The sequence below is a fragment of the Euleptes europaea genome, chromosome 1 (genome assembly GCF_029931775.1).
Source record: "Euleptes europaea isolate rEulEur1 chromosome 1, rEulEur1.hap1, whole genome shotgun sequence".
Taxonomy (NCBI): domain Eukaryota; kingdom Metazoa; phylum Chordata; class Lepidosauria; order Squamata; family Sphaerodactylidae; genus Euleptes; species Euleptes europaea.
In genome coordinates this window covers 28,702,118-28,708,690 of record NC_079312.1, presented here as the reverse complement: position 1 = coordinate 28,708,690, position 6,573 = coordinate 28,702,118, and the positions used below count along the sequence as shown (strand labels likewise).

Here is a 6,573-nt window from a genome sequence, read left to right as displayed (position 1 = left end):
TTGTCATAAGGATAACACGGGGAAGAGAGAACAGTGTATTGGAAGAAGGGTGGGATAAAAACATAAAAGAGATAGGTGGTGCTCTGGCTTGGGGTAATTACTAGTACATTTTCAAAAAAATATCCACCACCAATAGGGTCCCTCTTTGCCACTGGTGGGAGGTTTTTGGGGCGGAGCCTGAGGAGGGTGGGGTTTGGGGAGGGACTTCGATGCCATAGAGTCCAATTGCCAGAGAGGCCATTTTCTCCAGGGGAACTGATCTCTATCGGCTGGAGATCAGTTGTAACAGCAGGAGATCTCCAGCTAGTACCTGGAGGTTGGCAACCATGTCTACCAATGTGTTTGGGAAAACAATTTGCCCTACCAAGATGGAATGCTTTAAAAAAAACCAACTCAGCGATGTCTGATAGCTGTTACAGATGTCCTGTGTAGAAAGCTGTCGGCGGAAGGCATAAAATCACACCAGTCCTGACATATGATGATTGCACAGGCACCGAAGAGAATACCGGGCCACCTTGCTGTAAGGTCTGATTCACACATAAACGTACGATACTTCATCCCTCGTACGCTTGACTCATTGGCTGCTTCCACACAGCAACGATTCTCTTTGTAGCTCTCGCCGGTACTGCAGAAGGCAACCAGTTACGGTGTGCATCTATCTTTCTGACATCGGGCATATTCTTCTCGTCCCGGGCAATGTTCCCCTGCGCCGGTAGTTAAGAAGGGCTGATTAAGATCTGGATTCTTCCACAAGCCGGGCTTCCCTCCTTATCTCCCCCTCTTTTTTCTCTCTCTCTCTCTCTCTTTTTGGCAAAGGTCTGGCTCTGTAAGATAAGAGAACACGAGCCCCTGACATTTCATTATACAAATAACAGAGGCGAGACACCGTCGCCAGGAAGAAGGGAGCTCGGGCATTGAGCGTGCTTTGGGGAAGCGGCTACCTGGCCACAGTTCTGCCCTGTGGCTTTAATAAAACACTTGAAGGCTTATTATTTATTTATAGCTAGGCTTTTCTTCTGTGGAGCTCAAGGCAACGTCTGTGCAGGTGGCCAGACCTAGGCCGGCTTCATTTCAGCAAAGCTGACCTGACTCCAGGTTCAATTTACTGGGAAATCGATGTAACAAGTGGAGACATGTGTAAATTCATGCCATGAATTTACGTGAGTGTGCGACTCTTGTACCATTTCTGCACTCGTAGGGTTGGATCCAGCCGGGATTTTCGCTCATTCTTACTCGATGCTCCTGCTTACTACAGCCCCCACCCCACAGGGCTGTTGTCCGTGCTGGTCTCAGGATCCCCAGGATGGCTTTTTTGGTAGTCAAAGGAGACTCCTTCCTCCTTTTATTCCCAGCAGAAAAACGGGTTGGATCTAACTCTTCCTTTCTTTACACACAGACATATATCTCATCCCTTTCTCCAGGGTCTCAGTCAGAGAAGTGTCTTCCGTAAAACTGGGAAATTCCCCAAAACTGGGGAATTAGCTCAAATGGGAGAGCACTTGCTTAGCATGCGAGAGGTAGTGGGATCGATGCCCACATTCTCCAACAGTGGGCAGTTTTTGGGGAGGGGCCGTGGCTCAGTGGTAGAGCATCTGCTTGTCATTCAGAAGGTCCCAGGTTCAATCCCTGGCATCTCCACTTAAAGGGACTAGGCAAGTAGGTGATGTGAAAGACCTTTGCCTGAGACCCTGGAGAGCCGCTGCTGGTCTGAGTAGAAAATACTGCTTTGAGGACCAAGGGTCTGATCCAGAATAAGGCAACTTCATGTGTTCATGTGTGTTGAAGACTCTAGATGGCAGAGATTGAACCAGGAACTTTCTGCATTGCAGAACATGTCCTCTACTGCCAAGCCATGTAACCTTGAAAAACTCAGTGGCATGTACAACAGGGACCCATGTGGTTGTTCAGACAAACAACGGTAACCATCTTCTTCCCTTCTAGTTCAGCAGCCAAAGGCTGGTATCGCATTGGGAATCCTGCTAGAAGGGTTCTGGGCCAAGGTTGGGTATCCTATCAGGCACTGCATCAGCAGCCTTTCCGAAAATTACGGTATTTTCCTGTCTATAAGATGCTCCCATGTATAAGACAACCCCTATTTTTTTAACCTAAAATTAAGAAAAAAATAGGGGTTGTCTTATACGTGGGGGCATCTTATAGGCTTGCTCTCTTTTCCCGCCCATCAGCTGTTAAGCGGGGAAAGAGAGCGAGCGGAAGAGTCTTGTGCCCTGGGCGGCCAGCATTCGGCATTCAAACCAGTCGCCAGCCGGCCAGGGCTCAGGACTCCTTGGCCGCTCTTTCCCTGCCCAACAGCTGACGGGCGGGGAAAGAGAGCGAGTGGGGAAAGAGGTGGCTGTTGCCACCGGCCCCGCCTGTCACGGGCGGGGCCGGCAGCAACAGCCACCTTCTGTGAATAAGACAAACCCCCCTCCCAATTTGGGGGGTAAATTTTTAAGGGAAAAGGTCGTCTTATACATGCCTGAACTGACCCTAGAAGCTAAAATGACTAAACGGAGGCTATTTTGGTCACGTCATGAGACGACAAGAGTCACTGGAAAAGACAGTCATGCTAGGAAAAGTTGAGGGCAGCAGGAAAAGAGGAAGACCCAACAAGAGATGGACTGACTCAATAAAGGAAGCCACAGCCTTCAATTTGCAAGATCTGAACAAGGCTGTCAAAGATAGGACATTTTGGAGGACTTTCATTCATAGGTTCGCCATGAGTCGGAAGCGACTTGACGGCACTTAACACATACACACGGGAAAATACGGTAAATTATGAATCACAGCTGTTTTGTGGGCTACTGACCTGGCGTACGGACCTAATAATGTTAGCTCCATTGAAAACCAACATTGCGTTATGTGAATTGGGGGCGGGGAGTACATGGCAGAGACCATGGTCTGAATTCTGTTTTGTGAATTTCCCCTCATTTTATCCTTTCATCTCATTCTTTCATTCCATTATCTTGCACCATCTGGGTAATGGCCATTACGTCCCTGTATTCACCCCCTTCCCTGGCCATCTGCAGTTACATAATGACCTTTAAGTGGATCTGTATGGAATATGGCATTTATGCGATTGTTCCGTCACACACCCACCTCACATGCCTCAGCCTGCGTTTACCCTGCTGCTGATCAGTCAGGAAATCCCTGGTTCATAGCCTACCTGTGCCATGAATAGGGTTGCCACCTTGGGAAATGCCTGGAGATTTTTGAGGTGGCGCCTGGGGAGAGTGGAGTTTAGGGGAGGGGAGGGAGCTCAGCAAGGTTATGATGTCACTCTAGGGTCGTTTATGCATGGGAGTTTTACCTGCGATTCGTTGCTCGCTGGACCCACACTTTCCTGTTGGGAGTCTATGCACCAGCAGTCTCCAAGCTCAAAATAGGAAGTATTTGAATCCCCGCCCCTTAAGATGCTGCTTTGTAATTGGCTGTAGTGACAGAAAAGCCCCCCCCCCAAAAAAACCCAATTGCTGCATAAAAAAGCATTTAAAAAACAAAAAACGGAGCAATCTGAAAGGGGTGGGGGAAGAAATCCAAGCCTTGGTTTTAAAAAGCCTTTCTTCTGCTCAGAAAGAGCTCCCAGGAAGCAGGAAGTCTTTGAATCCCCGCCTCTGGACTTGCTGCTTTGTAATTGGCTGTGAGCGAAACTAAGCTTGCGTGTCCCACACTTTGTCTTATGCATGGAGATTTCACCTGGGCTGAGCTCAGAGGAGAGGGAAGAATCGGGTTAACAGAGGAACGGGAAATCCCGGGATTTGTGAGGGCTGGCCGCGAGGTCATCTCTAATGGAGGGAAAACTCATGCATAACTCCAAGGAACCACCGAGACACGTGGGGTGAACATGAGTAAAATAAACGACCTAGGACTTCTGTTTCTCTCCAATTCTATGGTGTATCATAGAGTCCACCTGTCGAAGCTGCCATTTCCCCTCTGGGGAAACTGATCTCTGTACTCTGGCGATCAGTTGTGGTTCCAGAAGAACTCCAGGCCCCGACTTGAGGTGGGTAAGCCGAGCCATGAATTCAGTGGGCGGGCTCAGGCCAGCCCTTGTTCTCTCAGCCCCAGCTTTCCCATCTGCAGCGCTGCATCAGCCCCTTCTCTAAACCAATGCCCCATTACAGGACTCTCCAGGCTGGCTTTAGGGGCCTGACTTCACACAGAAGCCCAGCTGTCAAGTTGTCAGGAACAGAGACGGCTACAGCGGAATTAGCAGGGGAAAGCGAAATAGATAGAGCGTTAAATGAAATTAACATGCCGCCTGACAAGGTGAGGACATTAAAAAAGTGGATTCTATCAAAAGGTAGCTCGGAGCTTTACGAAAAAAAATAACATAAACAGGTGTGGAGGGGGTTGAGGAAACAGAGGAGAATGCAAGTGGAGCCTCTTCCCTGCTACAGTTAACACAACATTTAGCCATCATATTTATGCTCCCCCCTGCAAGGAGTTCAGCGCATAAGAACACAAGAAAGGCCGTGCTGGATCAGGCCAAGGTCCATCAAGTCCAGCAGTCTGTTCACACAATGGCCAACCAGGTGCCTCTAGGAAGCCCACAAACAAGACGACCTCAGCAGCACCATCCCGCCTGTGTTCCACAGCACCTAATATAACGGGCATGCTCCTCTGATCCTGGAGAGAATAAGTATGTATCATGACTAGCATCCATTTTGACTAGTAGCCATGGATATCCCTCTCCTCCATGAACATGTCCACTCCCCTCTTAAAGCCTTCCAAGTTGGCAGCCATTGCCACCTCCTAGGGCAGGGGGTTCCACAATTTTTGCAATGCTTGAGAAAAAAGGAAGGCACGTATATATTCTAAACAAATGCAATAAACAAATTAAATAAATAAATGCCAACACAGGAGGGCAAGAGAATGGAGAAAGAGAGAAGGCTTTGAATGTGATATGTTTCCAGACCCCCGTGTGCCCCCAGTATCTGGCCACCAGAGACACTCTGCTTCTGAACACGGATTCCGTGTGCAGATAAAGCAAAATTGGGTTTTGGAAACCCCAAGGGGTTGCCATAAGTTGGCTGCACCTTGACAGCAGTTTCCTCCACCACCAGTCTGACAGAACGTGGCGGGCCCCAGGTCTGTTCATTAGTGTTATTGGGATTTGAATCCCGGTATTCCCAATCCTTGTTTGTTTGGGAAATGTATCAGCTGCCTCTCTGGAGAACTTGTTCACTGTGGTTCCTACCCCACCGGTCCTTTGGATAATGAAGCAACAGAGTATTGAAATGTATTTCAGTAGAGGTCGACAAGTATGAATACTCCCCAGATTAAAAAAAAAAAAACCTTCATGAAAATAGAAAATGAATACACGAGGGAGTAAAGCTCTAGCTTAGCCCTTTGCCGTCTGTGTTGGTTGTCTATTGGCAGGAATTTTAAATGGAGGGCAGTAGTCAAATGTGGGGTGACGTTTAAAGAAATGGCATCTTTCCACCTGCAGTTGAAAGTAAGAGCATCCCTCTACTGCCCTGCTTCGTTGCATGTGTAACAGAGGAGCCCTGATTTGTGTAGTGAGGTTTTTTCCCAGGGCAGACATCAATATTCTTTTGTAGCCGTTGACCCCATTAGCTAGCAAGGTGTGAGTGTCTGACACCCCCTGTGAGCTATAATGGTGTATATTTGCCTGTGACTTCAAACACAGGGAGCAGGTTTGTCTCCTTGAGTTATGAGCTGGAGCGGATGCACAGTGGCCCTGTCTGTTTCTTGGTGTTACCCGCCATGCCCACATTTATTCAAGTGATTTCCATCCAACTTACTTGGATATTTATAACCCCACTTTTCTCCCCAATAGGGATCCAAGGGTGCTTACCGCATCCGTCTCCCCTCCTCCATTTTATCTTCACAACGGCCTTGTGAGGTAGGCCAGGCTGAGAATGTGTGACTGGCCCAAGGTCACCCAGTGAGTTTTCATGCAGAGTGGGAATTCAAACCTGAGTCTCCCAGATCCTAGTCCAACACCCTAACCACTACACCATGCTGCCCCCACTGTACTACCGAGCATTCACATTTGTCTTGTGTGCTGGATGAGCAATAGATGGGGATTTGTGCCTGCTTCGAGGGCAGAAGCCACCCCCCCAAACAGGGATGTCTTAGAGGAGGCAGCTCCTAAATTCCAGCTGTGTCCTTTCTGCCCTACTCCCTGTCATAGAATCATAGAGTTGGAAGGGACCATCAGGGTCATCCAGTCCAACTTATCCCTTGGATAAGGAATACAGTTCCTGAGAAGGTTGTCTCAGTTACAGGGAAAGCAAATATATCACAGCTCAAAATGAATTTTGACTTCACTTACCTGTAAAACTGGACCCCTGTTTCCTATCTTTCCGAAATGTTCCACTAAAGATTTGGTAATAACAGTGACAAAAGGCAATAGCTGAAAATTTCACCCTGGTTGGTTGGGAAACCAAGACGTTACAGCCCGAAATGTCTTTCCCAATGAAAACAAAAATGACTGACATTTTGGAAATAAAAACTGAATGAAAAACAACAACACTTGTACATCCCTAATAAAAAAAATAAAGCCGTTCAGGAAACATGTTTATTACCTGTAGGTATACACTGCTCCTT

General features: G+C 47.9%; 1 non-coding gene across 1 annotated transcript; it reads left to right on the top strand.

Annotated features, from left to right (window-relative positions):
- Positions 1-1,569: 1,569 nt before the first annotated feature.
- TRNAD-GUC (transfer RNA aspartic acid (anticodon GUC)) lies at positions 1,570-1,638 on the top strand. Its single transcript has one exon. It is a non-coding gene; the product is annotated as a tRNA-Asp (tRNA).
- The last annotated feature ends 4,935 nt before the right edge of the window (positions 1,639-6,573 follow it).